A 22,259-nucleotide genomic window follows, 5' to 3' on the forward strand; every position below is an offset into this window, starting at 1 on the left:
AGCAAGCTATGATTATGGGCTGGCAGTCTGTGCTACCAGTTCTGAATTTTAAAGAAGCAGAGATCTAATGCTTATTGGCAAAACAATCCCCGCTCGAAACAATATGTTTCAGAAAGGGGGGGGGGCAGCCTGAGCAGCTTTGGCATTTTTGCCAAGAGGGTTGGGGGGTAGGGGGGAGAGAGAGCACATGCCTGTTTTTCAAGCTGCTTCGGCTCCCCCTAGAGAAAAGCATCTCTACTTCCATCCTTTAGGGACCAGGTAATAAAGTCCCTCTGGAATGATCTGCCCTTTATTTGGAAATGAAATGCATTGCTCCAAAAATGTCTCTTCAGCAACCCTTTTATGGATTCTGATGTAGATTATTCTCTTAGCTGCTCAAATATTTGTTGAATATTTGATAACTTTCTTGGGCATGCCATGCTTTTTATTTTGTTTTCATAAGACCATGAGACGAGCCTGTTAGATCAGACCAATGACCCACCCAAGCAGATGCAGGACCCAAAGGCAAGAGCCCTCTGCCCTCCTGTGGGTCCCAGCAACTGGTACTGTAGCCAGGACTCAGAAGCATTGCTGCTGCCTCTTGTGGAGGCCCAGGACAGCCCCCATGGCGAATGGGAATGGATAGACTTATCCTCCATGAATCTGTCCAATCCATCACTGCGTCCTGTGGGAGAGAGTTCCACAGTTTAACTATGCACAGCATGAAGAAGTACTTTCTTGTGTCTGTCCTAAGTCTTTCAACATTGGACGTTCATGAGTTCTTGTGTAATGAGAAAGGGAGACAAACTTTTCTCTGTCCATTTCTCCCTGCCATGCTTAATTTTATAAACTTCTGTTATAGTACCTCATCCTTGTCTTTTTTTAAAAAACTAAAAAAAGTCCCAAATGCTGCAGCCTTTTCTCATAGGAGAGTTACTCCATCCCTTCATCATTCTATATAATATAACATAATATAGAGGCATATAATATAATTATAAAATCTTCTCTCTCTCTCTCTCTCTCTCTCACACACACACACACACACACACACACACACACGATGTTAGATTTTGGGTCTGTCAAATGAATCTGATCAATCTGAATCAGAGCAAGAAATGCTGTGAAGTCTGGAGCACTCTGATTTTGATTAAAAAAAGAAGTCACATTTGATAAAATTTGACTGGAAAAAACTGCATTTGTGTGTGCGTGTATTTGGCATATATGTTTCAACTCTGCCGTTGCCCAAATGGCTGTTGCATTCACTGTTTTTGGTATGAATGCTTCTGATATCAGATTGAATCTGCAACATGGGGTTTGTAGTATCTCATAATAAAAATATTGTGGCATTTGCAACAACATGTGTGCTTTGAAATATCAGAACACAGCAGAAAAATACAGAAGAAGCATTGCTGCAGCATGAAAGTGTGGAAATCCTTCCAAAGGAGCATGCAATAGATTTGACTTGAGCCTTCTGGATTCTAGCAATGCTGCCAGAATAATATTTGGAACAGACAGAAAAGCACTAGTTGAATCAAATTCCTTGGCACTGCATTTGAAGCAAGCTGAATTTTTCCAGGTTAGATTTCTTGGATGGCACTGTATTTAAATTCTCCTCCCCCATCTATGGAGAACACCATAAACATTAGAGTTCTTAACAGGAAGTTTTAAAATTGCCCCATGAGACAGTGTGGCTTCTATGGTTTGGCAAGCAGCAGAACGTCCCCTGTTACAGTTTTAAACAGCCAAGTAACTTTTTGCTGGATGCGTTTGCAGAGTATTAGTACATATTTAGGAGGATTGAACAGTACAGCCTCTCTTGTACTCTACCATTACAGGATGCAGGTGGAAAGTTGTAGGTCTGAATACTCCCATATGAAGCAAAAATCCCTGAACACAGACATAACCCTGAGGGGAGAGAAGCATAAGCCAGACCCCTTTCCCTGACACGCTAGCTTTCTACAGGCATCTGAAGTTCTACAGTATTGAGCCACTCCACTTCCAGTCCTTCAGTGGTCCCAGCCATGATGGCTACATACCCTCCAGCACAAAGCAGTCCAAATCGAGGATACCATCTTCCATATCCCACACAAGATTGAAGACATGAAAAAATGTTTATTGGGGCATGGTGCGCAAAAACACACATTTTGGGGCACTGCACAAGATCGTAGACCTGGAAAAAAGCACGCTTTTTTGGGGGGTGAGATGTCTTCTCGAAATTGCATGAGAGCAAGGTACCCCAAATAGCTGCTTTACTCTCACAGGAAAAAATTGCATGTCCCGGTTTTGACAGTTGGCAGTTGGCAGATATGTGGCTCTGTTTTACCTCCACTGTCGGAGGCAGTGAACTTCTGAATACTAGTTTCTGGGAATCACATAGGCATTTGGTTGGCCGCTAGGAGAACAGGAGGCTGGACTAGATGGGTCATTGGCCTGATCCAGCCGAGCTCTTCTTCTGGAATCATAGAATTGTTGAGTTGGAAGGGACCCCAAGAGTCATCTAGTCCAACCCTCTGCGATGCAGGAATCATACCTTATCTTCTCACAGTTTGGGGAGGGGGGAAGGCTCGACCACGCAATTCTGCTACCAGTGCCCATTCAGGCAAAACCACCAGCAGGGCATGATCACCCTCACAGCATTTGAGTCAGCCAAAGACATTTCTGGGCTGGGACCACCTTCCCGCTCTTCCAGTTCGCCTCTTGTCTCCCTGCTTCCCTTCCCTTCCCATAGCATCAGTGACAGCAGGCCCTGTGGAAGCTCAATGACATTGCCTGCTCTTTATCCTTCCACAAGGTTCATGGAACCAAAGTAGCTGCAGCATTTTCACTTCTGCAGATGGGCAAGCCTGCCAGCCTGCCAGGAAATGCCACGGAGGAGCCAGAGACATCTGTGATAATGAGTGAATTACCTCACTAGGTCTGACCCCCACAGTGCTGCTGTTTGGGAGCAGAAGCTTTCATGTGAATGGTGTTGAGCTTTCTCCTCTTGCTTGGTGTATGTTCTCTTTCTCTGGAACAATGAAAAAGGAAATCAGCCGTAGGGGTGTATTTGAAGATGCAATGCCAAGCAACGGTTTCATGCTACTTCTATGATTTGCAGGGATACAGGGTTGGACAAAAGAATGCCGAGAATTCCAAGCAGATTGTAACTCTATAGAGGAATAAATTCTGTGCATGTAGCAAAGTCCCGTTTTCAGTGTCCAGCAACGTCATGTAGGGTTGAGGATGTCCCCTTGCATAAAATCAGCAGTTCAAAAAATACATTATTTTTAAAAGAAAAATTGCCCATTAAAATGCATATCAATCTTATTTTTTAAAATCTGTTTTAAAAATTTGTATACAGTGGTACCTTGGTTTACGAACTTAATCTGTTCTGGAAGTCCGTTCTTAAACCAAAACCGTTCTTAAACCGAGGCATGCTTTCCCTAATGAGGCCTCCTGCTGCCAGTGTCTTTTTACCGTTCAGATTCTGTTCTTAGACCGAGGTAAAGTTCTCAAACCGGGACACTACTTCCGGTTTTGTGGAGTCCGTAAACCGAATCGTTCATAAACAGGACTGTTCTTTAACCAAGGTACTACTGTATTGCTTTATTGTCAAAACCTCTAAGCAGTTCTTATTTTTTTTAGGTCAACTTGCTTTTGTCTTCTGAATTTTATTGAAAATCTTGGTGTGTATTTTATGATTTGTGTAAACTGATTAGCAGTTTCTAATAAATTTTAAAATAGAGAGAGAGAGAAAGTCCCTTTGCCTGAAATCCTGGAGGGCTGCTGCCAGTCTGTGTTGACAGTACTGAGTTTGATGGACTAATAGTCTGACTGGGCGCGACATGGTCAAGGTATATAGTGTCATGCATGGTGTGCAGAAAGACGACCAAGAGGAGTCTTTCTCCTTCTTTCATAATACTGGAACCTGGTGGAGTCATCCTTCAAAGCTGAATGTTTAGGAAAGACTAATGGAACTCACTGCCACAAACCGTGGTGCTGGCCCCAACCTGGGCAGCTATTAGAGGGATTAGACAAAGCCATGGAGGATAAGGCTATCTGTAGCTACCAGTCATGATGGCCGTGTAGTGCCTTGAGGATCAGAAGCAACATGCCTCTGAATGTCAGTTGCGAGGGGAGGCAAGCAGGGAGAGTGCTGTTGTGTTCTGGTCATGTTTGCATTTATTTATTTATTTATTTATTTATTTAATAAAATTTACACAGACATGGATATCCAGAAGAAGGGGTCATCTGAGACATATGTGCCCAATAATAATAACAATACTGGAAAACTGTAGGAATTATCTAATATTAAAGGTCCAGAGAAAGAGATTTAATTCATCTTTAAGTGTTGCCTTTCTCGTGAGAGGCTCTGGCAGATGGCTGATTCAAAGTGCGTTTACCTTGAGCTCAGTTGCATTAGACTGACAGCTTTTTATAGTCAATTGGATAAGGCAGCAGCCGTCAGAATGGGAGCAGCAGTGTGGGGACAGATAATAGGGGGGCACTGAAATGATGATCCGAAAGTGAGCTCAGCCCATGACGTGCTTCCTGTTTAGCTTGTTGTGAAGGCAAGTAGTTACATGCATGCATGCATGCACGCACACACGCACGCACACACACACACATGCACACACACAAGCACGCACACACCATGGGAGATTTTGGGCATTTTGTGGTATGCTTGTTGGACGCATATGTCAGGTGAGCAGGCAAGCACCTACACCCATTCACCTTTCTTTGGCCTGGGGCCCCATTCACCCTTGTCCACCCTGCAGGGCCCCATATTGCCAGTGGTGGGCGTGGCCGGAGGTGGGCACAGCCAACCTGCCCTCTTGCATGTGTGCCTGCACACATGCCCAGAGGCACACAGCCCCTCCTCTTTAGATGATGTATGCAGATCAGCTCAGGCAATTGAGTTATCAACTTGCTGGCCAGATGCACCCACCCCAATGTTGTGTCTGCTTTACCTTTCTCCTCGGTACCCGATTCTGTGCCATGAAAATGTCTGTCCCAAGGCATCATGCTGTTAAATGCAGCTAGGTAGCTATTTTGTAAACACTGGGCTCTGTATCCTCTTACTTTGAAATGTGGCAAGCTAGCCGCCCTGCTGTGTTGAGGCCTGCCCCCTTGCCCATTCCAATGAAGGAAGCCCTAGGCTTCTGTCCCAAAGGCATAGGAACACTGAAAGCTGCTTTTCTGAGGCTCCATCCAGTTCAGTATCTAGCTCAGTATTGCCAACATGGAGGGGGTTTCCAGGGTTCCAGGCAGGGAACACTTGCAGAGCTTCCTGGGATTGAGCCTGAGACCTTCTGCAGGCCAAGCAGGTGCTCTGGTACCGAGCTACGGCACCAAAAGGGTTAATACAGAGATTTTTAATCTTTTTAAAGCTCCCAATAGCCAGGCTGAATCTCACCTTAACATGAAGGGATAGAAGCAGGAGCAAGGTGCCTTTAAATCTCACAGATCACTTGACAGAGACACATCTTTGGCAAGAGGCCTCATGTCCTAAACCTGCAGAGTTAAATTTACCCAGCCTGACAACTGTATACTGAGGGTTGAGTTACATAACAGCAGTTGCTGTGTTTCACATTGCACTAATCCTAAAACAGAGATAATGCAGACCCTGCAAAACTGAGTCTTTGCTGTGTGCGGAACCTGGTGTGGTGCCAGGACTTACTCTTTCCTATATGTACGTTCACGTTGCCGCTTCTTTATGTTCTGCCATTTGGGCCACCTGCTCGCTTCTGAATATTTGAATTATAGGCCTGCAAGTCAACAGCACGGAGCTGCTGTGATCTAGTGGACGGGGAGCTGGACTAGGAGCAGGGAGTCCTGGGTTCAAGTTCTGTCCTTGGACCAGTTACTCCCTCCTAGCTTTAACCCACCTCACAGGATTGTTGTGAGAGTTAAAATCCTGGCGTGGGGAAGAACCATGTTCAACACCTTGAGCCTTGCAGAAGAGTGAGGTTAAAATGCAATTAATAACCCAAGAAATATCTCAGGCCTGACAGGTGGATGTTAGTGCAAGGCAAGAACTGTGATACTGAAACCATTTATCAGCAGTAACTTTGGGGACCCACTGAAAACCCAGAGCTGCTCTCCCTCCCACTGACCCTTAGGTTTTGTCATCAACTGGACCAGTTGCCAGTAGCAGATTGAGCTTCCACCCAGAGAACTTCCATGATTAAACCATAAAGGTAAAGGTAAAGGTACCCCTGCCCGTACGGGCCAGTCTTGACAGACTCTAGGGTTGTGCGCTCATCTCACTCTAGAGGCCGGGAGCCGGCGCTGTCCGCAGACACTTCCGGGTCACGTGGCCAGCATGACGAAGCTGCTCTGGCGAACCGGCACCAGAGCAGCACACGGAACGCCGTTTACCTTCCTGCTATAAAGCGGTACCTATTTATCTACTTGCACTTAAGGGTGCTTTCAAACTGCTAGGTTGGCAGGAGCTGGGACCGAACGATGGGAGCTCACCCCGCCGCGGGGATTCGAACCGCCGACCATGCGATCGGCAAGTCCTAGGAGCTGAGGTTTTACCCACAGCACCACCCGCGTCCCATGATTAAACCATAGATGGCTGTCAACCCAACATTTATGTATCACTGGTCTGTAGGCAATGGCCGTGTATATCCTCAAGTGTTTTTATCTTGAAAGGCTATATTTGTAGTGGGTGGGGGGACATTTCTCACTTGCATGAAAACAAAAAAGCCACAACGGCCTGAGATCTCCGGCGTCATCTCCTGATCATGGATCTTTTCATGAGTAACATTATGGCTCAACTTTTTGTAGCCCTGCTGAGAATATGTCCAAGGAGGCAGCCTGGTGCTTTTCCTAAGCAGTTGTGTTTCACTTTTGCACATGTGGAAATTTGGGCATTGTGTTTCCCCCCTTGGAGTGCCCCCCCATGGTCAGGGAAGGTGGGAGTTGGAGCCTGACAACATTTGAGGAACAAGAGCCCCCTGCCCTCATTTTGGCTGCAGGGGGAGAGTGTCAGTGCTCTGATTGCAAAGTACTGGAAGACACAAGATCTACCCACTCTGGAAGAATGGCAGATGAAGGTGATAGACTATATGGAACTGGCGGAAATGACTGGCAGAGTCTGAGACCAGGGAGAAGAGTCGGTGGAAGAAGACTGTAAGAAATTTAAAGACTATCTACAGAAACATTGTAAAATTAATGAATGTTAGAATGATGTTGGAATGATTCTAGGTGATTCTAGCAAAAATGTATTAAAGAGTTAAAGAAAAATAGACTGTTAATTGGTGAAAAGAGGGAAAGTAAACTTATATCAAGATCAAGATAAATTTTCAGGATAAAAATTTTGAAAAGAGGGAAAGGATTTGCTGAAATGGATAATTGACCTAGAATACAAAAAAAGGAGGTGTGAGGAGGTCAGGGAAACAAGCAAATGAAAGATAAGTTATGGGAAGGTTTGAACTGTTTTTTTTTTCTTTCTTTCTTCTTTCTTCTTTTGTTTTTAATTGTTTCTATTTTTCAGTTTTTTACTGTGATGTGTTGGTTTTGTTATTGTTTAATTTGGTGTTTTTTCTTTTGCCTTTTTGTAAATTTAAAACTTTAATAAATACTATTTTTTTTTAAAAAAAGTGTCAGTGCTCTGTTGACTCAGTGCCAAAAACACCAGGACAAAGGAATGGCTGCCCTAGATCTAATCCAGCCTCCTGCATCTGACAGTTGTTAGCATTGCATGCTTCAGAAGGAAGACTGAGAGGACCAGCAGGAGGCAGATGTCAGAACACCTTCTGCTAATCCTGAATAGTTGTTGTAGCTTCTGAATACATGGCTTTCTCTGACCTTTCTGTGTAGGCAAGATTAAAGAAATTTTGATACTCCCCTCCCCATCCCCCAAAAAAGGATTGAATCTGAGTGGAGAGATTTCCCCAAAATTGCTCTAAAATTTGTTCTGTTCTCTGTGCAGCGACTCTACTTGTTTGTGAATCTTCCTTAAACCTTTGTCTCCTGCCTTTGATTATTGGAGAGTAGAAAGCAGAAAATGGATTTTTCTTTTTGCATGTTTATTTTTGTTGGTCTCAACAAGTGGCTCCCTCTCTGGGAATTTTTTGGCAGATGTAGTCAATTCTGCTGACATTCCTCTTTGCTACTCCCATTTGCCCTCACTGTCCTCAGCAGCCATTTCGTCTGATTGGTTATAGTGACTCAAACAATTTTTGCCTATGATGTTAAACCTAGCGTCTGATGTGATGTTTTCACAGGTGGATAAAGGGAGTCACATAAGTGGCCACAGCCAACTGGGTTCAGTGGCAGTGTGGGCAACTAAGGCCAAGGTGAGTGAGGGCAAAGGACATGGTAATGGAATGACATTTTGCAGGAGCCACAGACAAGGGAACACAGAAGTGTTTTGAGTAGCATTTAAACCATTTGCATGCTTGGAGAGAAGGGTTATTCCCCCCAGGATTTCCCAAAATTAGTCAATATTCCTCCCAGTAAAGAGAGCCTAGTTAATCTAGGTAATCTAGCCTACAGATTAACTAAGCAAGCAGTGCTCATAGGCTGTTAACTGTGTGTGCTAAGGAGAAGTTAAAATCTTTTCCTCCTGCTCCCAAAGAAACAGCAGGCAGACAATTGCTTGTTAGCAATGCTCGAACCACCAGCAGCAGCATTGTGTCAACCTGCTCAAGATGGTTTATAGGGGAATAAATGGCTAATTGGAGTCTCACTCAAACAAGACAAGCAGGACTCAGCCTGAAGAAACTATTAAGCCTATGCTTCTGTGCCCAAAGCTACTTGTTCTTGTTGGTACATTTATATATAGAGAGAAAGAGAATTTCCTAGGTACCAATATCCAAGTTTGGGGCAAGTTCTCTTTGATGAGAGAACCTCAGCGGAGATTTAAAATCGCAAAGTAAAGCGTAGAAATATAGGTTTCGACTTTTAAAACATGCCCTTCCAAGTTCCTTAAAAGTTTACCTCTTCCCCCAGCATAGGAAAAGACTGCAGGTTTAGTAAGTTAAAAAATGGTTTACTTACTAATTCTTCAAAGGTCTGGTTCATGTGCTTTTCCATCCATCAGTCAGAAAAGTTGCATAGGCAGTAAAATGTAGTTTACTTACAAAGTGGTAGAAGATCCTAGATTATTGGTATTGGAACTCAACAGTTCCTGATGAGAGCCATGTGGCTGAGCCACAGCAACCAGTTCAAACCGCTTCACACGCTGAGCTTCTCAAGTAGACTGGGTACAACCGTAACTTGATGACTCATTTTCTCCCAAGGTAAAGGGAAGTGACATAGCTAAGCCTAGCAGGCCACATTACTCTATGGTCCTAACCCCTTCATGCATTTAGACTTAAGCATGCTGGTTATATGAGGCTAGTTATCCTACAGTACTGTCAGTGTTGTGTTTTTTTTAACGTGTTGGTTCATGTGCCAAGGCATCATTTAAGCATCGGGGGGGGGGGGCAGGCCTATCACATGGGCTATTAAATTACTCATAATTGGGTGCAACTTTTACTAATCTAGTTGGACACTGTGAGAAGTGGATGCTGGAAAAAATCATTTTCTGATTATTTTACCTTGGTGTTGGAAGCTGTCACCATGTTTGGGTTTCAGAGGATGACAGCCATGCAGCTGATAAGCCAATAACTCACTCTGTGCGTTTGCTTGAAGAAATGTCTGCTGATGACAGGATTCAAGCTTCTTTCTCCACCCCAGTTCTTAGAGCTGAAACAGAGGAGAGGAGAGCTGCCTATGAGGAATCTGTTGCTGGGCCATACCTTTAAAGAATATAAGACGAGCCTGCTGGATCAGGCCAAAGAGGACCCATCTCATCCAGGATCCTGCTTTCACATTGGCCAACCAGGTGCTTGTGGGAAACTGACAAGCAGGACCCAAGCAAAGAGCCCTTTTCCCTCCTTCAGTCTCAAGCAACTGGTGTTCAGAATCATTGCTGTAGCCAGTCATGGAGACAGAGCATAGCCATCATGGTCACCTTATCCTACATGAATATGTCCAATCCATCCAAGTTGGTGGTCCCCACTGCCTCCTGTGGGAATGAGTTCCATAGTTTAACTATGGGCTGCATAAAGAAGGACTTTGTTCACTGCATGTTGGGTCTGGGAGGGAGGCGTTTATCCTTGGTCTAGGAGGGCATAGCTCAGTGATCAAGACTTTTCCTGCAGAGAGCCCAGCTTTAACCCGTGACACTTCCAGTCAAGCAAAGGATCAAGTAGCCCAGCCTTTGTCAAGGCAGCCCTCCAGTTCTTATTGGACTACAACTCCCATCAGCGCATGCCACTATAACCAATGGTAATAGAATAACAGGATCATGGAATTGTAGAGCTTGAAGGGACACTAAGGGTCATCTAGTCCAACCCCCTGCAATTCAGGAATTTCAGCTAAATTATCCATGACAGATGGTCATTCAACCTCGGCTTTAAAACCTCCAAGGAAGGAGAGCCCATAACCTTCTGAGGTAGACCATTCCACTAACCAACAGCTCTTACTGTCAGAAAGTTTTTCCTGATGTTTAGTCAAAATCTCCTTTCTTGTAACTTGAAGCCATTGGTTTGAGTCCCTCACTCCAGAGCAGGAGAAAACAAGCTTGCTGGATCCTCCACGTGACATCCCTTAAGATATTTGAAGATGGCTATCATACCTCCTCTCAATCTCCACTTTTCTAGGCTAAACATACCCAGCTCCTTCAAGCACTCCTTGCATGACTTAGTTTCCAGACCCATAATCATCTTGGTTGCCCTTCTCTGTACACGTTTGTCAACATCCTTCTTAAATTGTGATGTTCAGAAGTGGACACAGTATTCCAGGTGTGATCTGACCAAGACAAAATAGAGTGGTACTCTTACTTCCCTTGATCTGGACACTACTGTTGATGCAGCCTAGAACAGCATTAGCTTTTTGTTGTTGCTGCATCACACTATTGACTTGTTCACCTTGTGGTCCACCAAGACCCCTAGATCCTTTTCACATGTGCTGTAAGTAATCAAGGTGACCCCCATCTTATATTCGTGCATCTGGTTCTTCCTGCCTAAGTGCAGAACCTTACATTTGTTGCTATTGAGATTGATTTTGTTAGCTTGCGCCCAACTCTCCCATCTGTTAAGGTCATTTTGAATTGTGATTCTGCCTTCTGCAGCCTTACTGTAGCTACCCCTCCTAGTTTGTTGTTATCTGCAAATTTAATGAGAACCCCCTCAATTCCTTCATCCAAATTGTTTATAAAGACGTTGAACAACAGTAAGACCAAGACAGGATGATGAGGAACCATTAATGAGTACTCTTTGGGTCCGGTCCATCAACCAGCTACAAATCCACTTAACAATTACCTTGTTCAACCCACATTTTACCAGCTTCCTCACAAAAATATCATACCCTCCTAGTTGTTGTCATCTGCAAACTAGATGAGCACCCCCAGTTTCCTCACAATAGTATCATGGGGGACTTTGTCAAAGTCTTACTGAAATCAAGATACACTATGTCCATGGCATCCCCCGATCCACCAAATTGGTAATTCCAACAAAAAAAGAAATGTGATGAGTCTGGCATGACTTATTTTTGAGAAACCTATCCTGGGTCTTAGTAATCACAGTATCCTTTTCTAAATGCTTGCCGACTGACTGTTGAATTATCTGTTCTAGGACCTGGGTCTTCTCCCCCCCCCCCACACACACACTTTGAAGATGGGGAAAACATTTGCCCGCCTCCAGTATGTAGAGACCTCACCTGTTCTCCAAGAATTCTCAAAGATTGTAGACAAAGGCTCTGAAATTTCATCCTCAAGCTCCTTTAGTACCCTTGGATGCAGCTCATCGGGCCCTGGAGATCTGAATTCATTTAAAGTAGCTTGGGGTTCCCTTCCTACCTCTTTTCCTATCTTGAGCTGCAGCTCCCTCCTTACACCATTTATTCTATTATCAGCAGGTTGGGCATCACTTTTCTTTTGGGTGAAGACAGAGGCAAAGTAGGTGTTGAGTAATTCCGCCTTCTCTCTGTCACCCAATAGCATTTCTCCATCTTCTCTTCCATCATGTATAATTGAACACAGCAGCACATGTATAATTGAGCATATGGAGTAAATATGCTGCTTGATTTGTTCAACTGGAACACTTCAATTTATAAAAGGGGAAGTGCAGTGGGAGTGGGGGGAGGAAAGGCAATTCTACTCAATGCAGAAGCAATTAAAAGTATGAAAATAACATCTGCAACCCAGTGTCTCAGTAGGGGGCTACTGTCCAGCCAGATGGTTCTGCCCCCTTCCAGGACACTCCATTCCATAGTTCTCTCTCTCTCTGTGTGTGTCCATTCCATATGGATTGGCCCTCTGAGAATCAGGTTCACTACCAATATGTATGATGCTTTCCTGACCAATAGCTGTGTTGCAACAGCTGCCTGATATCTCCTTTCATGCCACGCCTGAAATACGCTTTGTGACCGTCCCATCTCATCTGCTTGCCCACATCTCTCTCGGGAAGTGAGGGCCTCATCCCCAGGGAAGGTCTCCTGCCCAAGCCCTTTTGAACTGAATGTTGACTGCTCAAGTGCACAGCATAGAGGGCTCCTCCACTGCAATGGTAGGTGTTGTGCAGGAAGCATTCCCAATGGATTTTGCCACAATCCCATTTATTCTATATAAACAGATGTTGTCCAAAGTGCTGATGGTTCTTTTTAAACACCCGGGGATAACATCTCCTAAGAAGGTAGGAAGAGGCCTGCAGGATTGGTCCAAAGGTCCATCTGAGGCTGTCAATGGCTACTAGCTAGGCCCTGCCCTGCCACCACGGTGGTTTCCCATTAAGACATCCAGCTGGCTACTGGGATCATTGGCCTGATCAGCAGGCTCTTACATTCTTAGGTCCCCCCGCTTCCTTCAAGGAGCTCAGGACAGGGTGTACGCATTATTATTCCTCCCCAAGTTTTATCCTTATGTCCAATCTCAGAGGTAAGTGAGGCTGATATAGATTTAGATGATATTGAAATAGATGAGTGTGTCTGTGTATGCCTGCACTCACCCACTGACCTTTGCAGCTAGCTTTGAATCCCAGTGAGAGTCCAGCACACTGACTGCTTTACCACACCAGCTTTATGAAGGAGCAACCAGTCATGTTAGACAAATGAAGCTTCCATGTATTGGGGTAGTCTACCTCTGAGGTTCTTACCTAGTGCAGCTTCCTTTTTTGACAGTGAACTCAGGTTCAGTGGGTGACCTTGGGCCAGTCACTGCCTCTCAGCATAACCTTTTTCATAGTGTGAGGATAAAATGGGGGAGAGAGAAAACATGGTGAGATATAAAATCAATCTATCATGTATGTATGTATGTATGTATGTATGTATGTATCATCTATCTATCTATCTATCTCATTTTTTGCCAGATCATTTTTATAAACAAGTAACTATTTCACCTAGTGAAGCTATTACAGCCAGCTTGAAATGCACTAGATTCCATGATGATGTTGCATCCAATGATGTCATGCTCAAAGTTTACCCATCAAATTCAATGGTCATGGCTCAACAAGTTCATTGATACAAATAGGTCTACTCTACATTCCTTTCTTTTTTATGACTTCCTAGTAAGGTGAGGGCCAGATATCTTACAACAGTCTTTTCCATTTCATTTCATTCATTTATTTATTTTTAAGAAAAATATTATCCTTCCTATTTTTCAGAAGATGTTCAAGGCAGCTAATAGTAATAATAATTAAAAAATGACAGTGATAAAATATAAAACCACCCAGAGTTCAACCAAATAGTAAATCAAAATAATGAATAATGAACTACACAACGAGTACATAGCAGCCATCAGAATTAAGACGTTGAAGTACAAAAAAAGGAAACATTGAAGGCTTACATAAATAGTGGCGTTACAAATGTCTAGTCTTACCTCCAAAGGCAGGAAAGAGATCCATTGCTCATGTTACTTGAAATACGCTGGCTTCATGAGAGCCTTAAAGAGGCGAGTGCTCATGTTGGGATCAGACATTTGGTTAACAATTCAGCTGCAAAACTTCCTCTAGCTCAGCGGTATACATGCTCAGATCCCATTCATTTCTATGGAACTTAGGAACATCAGAAACTGCCTTGATCCTGAGTCAGATCACTAGCTCAGTATTGTCTCCCCTGGCTGGCAGTGGCTCTCCAGGTTTCGGGCAGGGAGATGCTGAGGATTGAACCTGGGACCTTCTGCATGCAAAGCAGGCACTCTTAACACTGAGCCAGGATCATTCCCTGGAGTTCTTGAATGGAAGATGTTTCCCACTGGGCTGGGCCATTTGCAATGCAACACAGTTCTGTGATGGGGATCTCCCAGATCTGTTTTATACCTGACAGCATCCATTGCATGCAGAATCCACATTTTGTTTTTTTTTAAAAAGTGTTCTGAATACTGATGCCTTGTATCTTTTCTCTCTTGCTTGGTGTCCTTTTAATTATGAGTTGTCATCCTCGCTATCTGCAGATTCTGGTGTGTCCTGCTGGGCATTTATTTCTGCCTTGATTTGAAACTCATTTGTACCTTAGCCTTTCTGTGCAAATAATTTTATATTAAATGCAGGGAAATGGGGTGATTGGAATATGGCCGTTGCCATGATCAGTAGTTTTTCATAGCAGGTGAGCTTGAGGATTTGGGAAGCAAATTAGAAATGGCTTTGCATTTTGAAGGTCTCTCATGCTTAAGATCTAGAACCTGAACAACTGCATTAAAGCTCCATGTCCGAGTCTCCCTCTTCTTTAGTCTGGGCGCTTTCCCTGTGGAAACCCACTCTTTAAAGCTCAGTTGGAGCAAACATCAATCAGCAGAAAACCCTCTGATTCAGTTTTCACAAGCGTGTTTTTTCAGGAAAAGCTCTGGAGAGGGGAGGGGGAACTGCTTGGGCAGGGAGCGTTAAAGCACAGGTAAAAAGCAAGTGTGTGTGTGTGTGTGTGTGTGTGTGTGTGTGTGTCTGGTCCTGAAGAGAACTGGAGTCCAATGACAATCTGGAGGGCCACATTCTTCCCATTGCTGGGTGAGGCCATTACTATGAGAATGGAGAGCTCCGGCTTAAAACACTCTTTTCTCCCAATAGTGATAGAAGTGAAACTGAATCAGAGCCGTATTGGGGAATGAGCACGCTATCTGGCTAACGTTAAAAAAGAAAGCTGGCTGTTCTGTAGTTTAGCCAACCCTTCTGGGTGATTCTAGAAACATGCAGACAGTGTCTGCATGATCCACCTGTTGAACTTCTACCCAGTTATGCGCCCACAACTCAGAGGAACAACGATCTTCCATGCCAGCAAAAGCTTCCGAGAGCAACTTATGTTAAAGCCTTTATAATCTCTGCTAATTATTAACATTACTATCCTATTCCCTACTCTTGATATAGCTTGTGTGGGGAATAGCAAGGTAATAATGATACGCAAATGGTGCAGTTTTGCATGCATGCGCTCGCCTGTGTGTCTGGTTTCCTAATTAAGCAAACATCCCTCTCAAGCCTTTCTCAGAGGTTCCTTTTCTACCCCCCCCCCCCCCCGTGCCTCTGGTGGCGGGTGCAGCTGGAACACGGGCTCCGTTCAAACCAGGGTTTGCAAATGTTAAGTGCCTTTTAAAAAAAATTAAAACATTTATATCCTGCCTTTTGCTTCCACAATGGAACCCCAGAACTCATATACTGTAGTATATCCCATATGCTAATAGCAAATGGATTTGAGTCCTAGCATACATTCAGTTTTTGTTGTTGTTGTTGTTTTGCTGGGATATGTGTGTAAAATGGATGTCTAGGGAGTGAAGATGTAATGGAATGTGTGGAAACAAGCACGACAAGGCTGGCTGGCTAGAACCCTTGACTGCCAGTTTGGAAAGGTGCACCTGAACAAAGCTGTTTTTAGATGATGTATAGAGGCATAGGCAGAAGGGGCCACTTTGATCTCTTACCGTAGTGAAGCATTCGGTAACCTTGGTGCCACTTCCAAGAAGGCTCTCTGGCACTCACCAACTTCATCCCCCGTTGTGCTGGGCCATACCATCACCCCCTCCAAGAGCCTGAAAAGTGCAGGAATTGGGGTCTGTAGTCAACACCTCATCGCACAGAACAGATGCAGCCGTAGCAACCACCCCATCCTCTCTGTTGGTGCTGTCATTGAATGCCAGGTCAGTTCAAAAGAGATCACTCACCCACAACCTGATGATGGATGGGGACAGGTGTGATGTGGCCAATGGTCCAAAACATTTAGAGGGGCACTGGGTTGCAGAAAGCTTACACAAACCCATGATTAAGCCAAACAAGGATAGGGAGAGGAGCTGGAGAGGAGATAAAGGAAGATCATGATTCCCAAATTTGGCTCTTGATTTGCAAAGTACAGCCATCAGGAGCCAGGATTATGCCTGTACAGGCCCTCAGCTACTGCACAGAAGCTCTGCACCCCACTTTTTCCTTTGGAGCCCTAAAACATGCTATTGCAGCTCCTTTCCCGCTAACTCTGAAGCTAACAGTGGCAGAGGGCACTGTTTTTTATTGATCCTTTCCTCTTCAGCACCAACATACAGGAGCTGGATAGCTATTTTTAAAATACCTGTAATAATTTTTTCTTCAAAGTATAGACAAAAGGATGCTGGCTGTTTTCCCTCCTTGTGTTTTTTTTGGGGGGGGGGTCTGTTTTGCAGTATATTGTTATTGCTGCAATTTGGCATCAATTGCTGCAATTTGAGGGGAGGGCGGGCAAGGAGCCCCCTCTTGGGCCGCTCGGCAGTCTTTGCAACCAGCCCGCTCCCGGATCGTTTTTTCGTTGTTTTTACACAGTCCGTTTCTGTGTGCGTGCCGACCAATTTTCCGAAAGGAAATTGGCCGTTCTCTCTGTATTATATGTTTTAGCTGAGTTCAAACAGCCAAACACCTTCTGCTGGAATCCTCTGCTGAGTGCTGATATTCGATTTGAGTCCTGCAATGGTGATATCAGCTATTAGGCTAACTTGGGGTGGATGTGTGGATGTGTGTGTTTGTGTAGACGTGTTTAGATTCCCTTTCCATTCATTTTCAGATGCCTCCAAATGTGCTGGCTATAAATACCATGGTTTATAATAGTAGGTCAGAGAAAGGAGAGCACTTATCAACCCCACTGAACCTGAAAATGTCTTCCCCCCCTGGGTGGGGGGCAGCGGTTCTGGGCGACTGCGCTAGCATCTCTTTCCTTCCACCCCTTAGCTGCTCACTGAAGCTAAAATCCCTCGGCCCGCCGGGATACGCGATGGCAAATTACAGCCCTGACATTGTCCACAGCAGCAGCAGCAGCAGCCTCTATAGCTGTGGAAGCAAACAAAAGATGGTTGTGCCCGTGTGTGGAGCGTACCAGATTGGAAGTGATGTTTCCTGTCTACTGGGCCTTCTCTGAGCCGGCGAGGAATGAAATCAAAGGCGACGGGTTGCTTCCCTACAGCTCCAAAGAAGACTTTGTGGCTGAGATGTCTTCTTCCATCCCATTCCTCGAGACTGAATCCCTCCCCTGCTTGTCTTCTTCTTGTGGTCTTCTGTTCCCCAGGCATCTCCTGTGATGGAACACTTAGCTCACTCTCAGTGTCTCTCTCCCTAGTTTCCAGCTGCATTGGGTGTCTGTTGTCAGATGCTCAAGACTTTCCAGAACACATCACAATTTTTTTGGGGGGGGGAGCTGTATACTGTACATGTTGTTTTGTTTTGCTTTTATTTTAAAAAAAACCACTAAATGTACAGCAGGGGATAGTAAGTAAGTGATGACAGGGTGACATATTGACTGAAACCTCATGTAATGCCTTCTGAAAGAATATGCCTTTTGGTGCATATTTTCTCTTTAATTATTATTACTATTATTAATTTGTTGCCCTTCTTCCAGCAGATGGCAGGTAGGGTTTTTTTGGGGGGGAGGGAGTTATCTGAAATAATTAATATGTTTATTAAATAAGGTAGTGGAGTCCATTATCTAGCAAATCAATTATGTAAATGTGTCAAAAAGCATCAGAAGTTTAGCATTTTAACTGTTGCCAAACTGCATCCACTTTCCTAAATTATAGATGAAAGACTTGGGATTTCTCCTCTCCTTTCCATGTGATGTTGGGGCTTCAGTCTTCTTTCCCCTTTGAGTGTAACAGAAGAACAATTTTTACTAGTGGGTTGTGCGTGTGTCTTTGCACGAATCGGGGTATTCCTTATCTACCACGAAGAAGCATGCCCCTTTATATACAGACCTTTATATGGATGGTAAACTGATAGGGTGAAGAGGGGAAAGGAAAGTGGCTGAATTAAAATGCCTGGATGAGAAAATGAATTGCTGGCTGGTAGGGAGATTCATTCTCTTCATGTTTCAGTGTGAACCCACCTCGTTTCCCCTTCCTGAACCAACAGGTGAACTGGGATGCAGCCACGCTCTGAATTAAGTATGTCTCCAAATTTTGCAGTGCAGTTAGTTCCCCATTCCCAAGGTTGTGTGCAAAAATGTGTGCACTGGTGAAAATGCACGTCCAAAAGTGTGTGGAGAACATTGCATGCAAAACTGTGCATGCAGACAAAAAAGAAAAAAGGTGTGCAAAAATTTGTTTACAAAGAGAAATGGGCAAGAAAATGCAGGTGCATTTTGGGTTGCTTTTGTTTCATTAAATCGCAGACTGCGGGGGGGGGGATGGGGAGAACTAAACTTCAGGCTGGGGGGGGGGGAATGAAGAGAAACTAACACTGCCAGATTTGTCCATCAATCAATCAACTCATAGTTCTGCCCCCTCCCAGCAAAGAATTCCCTACAGAAAATCTATTAATGGCTGACCCTTTTGAAAAAGCAATATATTCTTCCTGATTATTTCATGTTGCCCAGAATTCTTCACAGTTAAGGCCATGGCCCATTCCAGATCTGCTTCCTCCTTTGCCACCAAGACTCTGCTCTGAACCTGGGTTTTAGGATTTGGCGAGGGACCACAGCTGATTGAGAGATCACTTGCTTGGTATGCAGAAGGCTCCTGGCCCAATCCTTGGCTCATCTACAGTTAAAAAGAGGGTGTGGAGGGACCCTTCCTCTGCCAGAGACTTGGAAGGCCTGCAACTAGTCAGAGAAGACAAATTTTAATATTTTCACATCATTTATTTACCGATGTTTGGAAATTTTATATTTATGTATATTGTTTGTTTATCTCAACAAGAAAAGCAGACCATACACACAAGGAGAAAAAGAAATATGAACAAAATAATAGATCCGTTCATGATAAAACACTTCTGAGAATAAAGTCAAAGGAAAAAAATCTGGAGTGAATGAAATGGATACATTTATAAAATTGTAAGCTTACAAATGGGGTATAAAAGCACAACTTACGTTGTACAATAAAGGAAATGAGGAAAAAAGAAAAAGGTCTTCCCTGTTTATTGTCACCTCCAACTAAAACCATACTTGGAAATATTTGGAAATTTTCTAGGCCATTTAACATTTTCAAGAAATCTAAGCGGTGTACAAGATAACTAAAAACGTAACTTGAAAACATGGTTTAAAACCATCTCTCTCTCACATACACACACTGATATGAAATACTTCCAGGAAACATAAACAGCAAGATGCAACAGCAGAGGTTAAAAAAGAAGAGAAAGATACGACTTCAGGAGGTACTTGAAGCTGATGGCACCATTGTGAATTTCAGAGGGATTAGGGCATCCCAAACTACAGGGGCACCCATGGGAAATGCCCTTAGCTCAGATCTCCCCATCGGTGGCCCCTACACTGCCCCGCTGACTGTGGGGTCACCCAGTTACAACACTTTCCTTTCTCCTGGAATTCTTGCAATTCTGATTTCTTAAAAAATGCCTTACGAATGTGGAGCTTCCTTTCTACCCGAGATTACAAGCATTCATGCAACACAACGCCCAATGTGTTGTGTTTATTAATTTGTCAGTGTTAGATCAATCATAACAGAATGAACAGAGGTGTCTGATAGAGTTGAAAGAAGATGGAGCAGGGCTGGTGCTGCAAAAGGAGAGAGAGAGCGGATGACAGATGTGATGTCTAATTTGAATGGATGCGCTACAGGCAAGGAGCGGGAGGGAAGGGGACGCGGCAGCCTCAACCCTCAGCAATGGCCTCGGGAAGGAGACAATATTAAAGCTTTATAACAATGAAAGAACATTGCCTGATGTGTTTCGCAGAATGGGGTAATGTATTCCGAACACACAGCAGTGGTTATATTTAATCTGACACTGCTAAAGATGGTTGGGAAGGGGACAACGGATCCGCCAGCATTTTATTTCAACACACACCCTCTGCTTGCTCTGCAGGTTTCTCTCTCACACCCCCCCCCCCCGTTTGCAATTTCCTCTTTGCAAAACCCAAGGCATCCAGGAGAGCAGCCTTTGGCAAGCCTCTTGTTCTCCAGATGTTTGGGGCTACAACTCCCATCAGCTGTGCTGGCTGGGGCTGGTGGGAAGGGTATTCTGAAACATCTAAAGTGCCCCAACCCTGGCCTGGAATAACACTGTTGGGCTAAAGGGCCAAACACTGGCCTGGAATAACTCGGGTTCCTCTCTTCCTATGCCTGGAGTTATCCAGTGAGAATCAATGATCAGCATCCTCTTGGGCTGAAGGAATTGGTGCTGAGGACTGGGCTTTTAAATATATTATTAGCAGGAAATCATCTAGGGAAGCAGTTGGACCCTTGGGTGACAAGGGAGTTTAAGGAGTTGTAAAGGAGGGTAAAGAGATTGCAGGGAAGCTAAATGATTTCTTTGCATCTGTCTTCATAATGGAGGATATAGGGCAGATCCCAGTGCCTGAAGTACTGGTAACCTTTGCAGGAGGAAAGTCTGAAAAACTAGGATAGATAGTGGTGATGGCATATGAGGTTCTAGGCCTAATAGACAAAATAAAAACCAACCAACTGCTGCGTCCATCCAAGTGTTCTCAAGGAACTCAAATCTGAAATTGTCTAATGAAAATAATGTCTCTCAGATCAGCCTCCATACTTGAGGACTGGAAAGTAGTCAATATAAATCCAGTTTTTAAGAAAGGATCTCGGGGGATCCTGGAAACTACAGGTTTGTTAGCTTAATGTCTGTCCTTGGAAAACTGGTGGAAAGTATTGTTAAATATAAAATAACCAAGCACATAGAAGAACAAGCCCCACAGAAGCAGAGCCAGCATGGCTTCTGGAAAGGAAAGTCCTGTCTCACAAACCTATTAGAATTATTTGAGGATGTCAACAAGCATATAGATAGAAGTGATCCAGTTGACGTAGTGTAGTTGGACTTTCAAAAAACTTTTGACAAAGTACCTTATCAAAGACTCCTGAGTAAGCTTAGCAGTCAAGAAATAAGAAGAGAGGTCCTCTTGTGAATCAAGAATTGGTTAAGTTGCAGGAAGCAAAGCGTAGGAATAAATGGAGAGGAGTAGAAAGTGGAGTCTCTTCAGGAATCGGTGTTGGGATCTGTGCTTTTTAACTTGTTCACAAATGATCTAGAGTTAGGAGTGATCAGTGAGGTAGCCAGGTTTGCCGACGATACTAAATTGTTCAGGGTTGTTAAAATGAAAAGAGTTTGTGAAGAGTTTCAAAAGTACCTCCAAACTGAGTGAACGGGCAGTAAAATGGCAAATGCAATTCAATGGAAACAAGTGTAAACTGATGCATCTTGGAGCAAAACATTTTTTACTTCACATACATGCTCATGGGGCCTGAACTGGAGGTAAAGGACCAAGAGTAAGACCTTGGGGTCATAGTAGAGCGCTCTGTGAAGATGTTGACCCAGAGTGCTGCAGCCATGAAAAAGGCAAATTCCATGTTAGGGATCGTTAGGAAAGGAATTGAAAATAGAACTGCCAGTATCATAATGCTGTTATATGGTGTGGCTGCATGTGGAGTACTGTGCGCACTTCTGGTCTCCTCACCTCGAAAAGGATATCATAGAGTTGGAGAAGGTTAAGAAAAGGCCACCCAAATGATCAAGTGGATGGAGCGACTCCCCTATGTAGAAAGATTGCAGCGTTTGGGCCTTTTTAGTATAGAGAAAGGGTGAGAAAGGTGACAAGTTTATAAAATTATGCATGGCATGGAGAGAGCAGATACAGAAAAGTTTTTCTCCCCCTCATAACATTGGAACTCATGGGCGTCCAATGAAGATGAATGATGGAAGATTTATTACAGATAAAAGAAAGTACGTCTTCATGCAGCGCAGAGTCAAATTATGGAACTCACTCTTCCAAGAGACGGTGATGGCCACCAACTTGGATGACTTTAAAAGAGGTTTTGACAGATTCATGAAGGAGAGGGGTATTGATGCCGACTGGTCATGATGTCTGTGCTCTGTCTCAACAGCTGGAGACAGTAATCCTTACCAGTTGCT

General features: G+C 44.0%; 1 protein-coding gene and 1 long non-coding RNA gene across 3 annotated transcripts in view; one reads left to right on the forward strand and one right to left on the reverse strand.

Annotated features, from left to right (window-relative positions):
- RORA (RAR related orphan receptor A) overlaps positions 1-22,259 on the forward strand; it is a 368,537-nt gene that overhangs the window by 13,709 nt on the left and 332,569 nt on the right. The gene's annotated exons all lie outside the window — the stretch shown is intronic.
- LOC308462876 lies at positions 403-17,408 on the reverse strand. Its single transcript, XR_013979403.1, has 6 exons — positions 17,269-17,408; positions 15,857-15,964; positions 13,110-13,187; positions 9,513-9,660; positions 2,886-2,986; positions 403-664 (listed from the first exon to the last, which is right to left on the reverse strand). It is a non-coding gene; the product is annotated as an uncharacterized lncRNA (long non-coding RNA).

The sequence above is a fragment of the Podarcis pityusensis genome (assembly GCF_964106645.2).
Source record: "Podarcis pityusensis genome assembly, chromosome: 14".
In the NCBI taxonomy this organism is placed as follows: Eukaryota; Metazoa; Chordata; class Lepidosauria; order Squamata; family Lacertidae; genus Podarcis; species Podarcis pityusensis.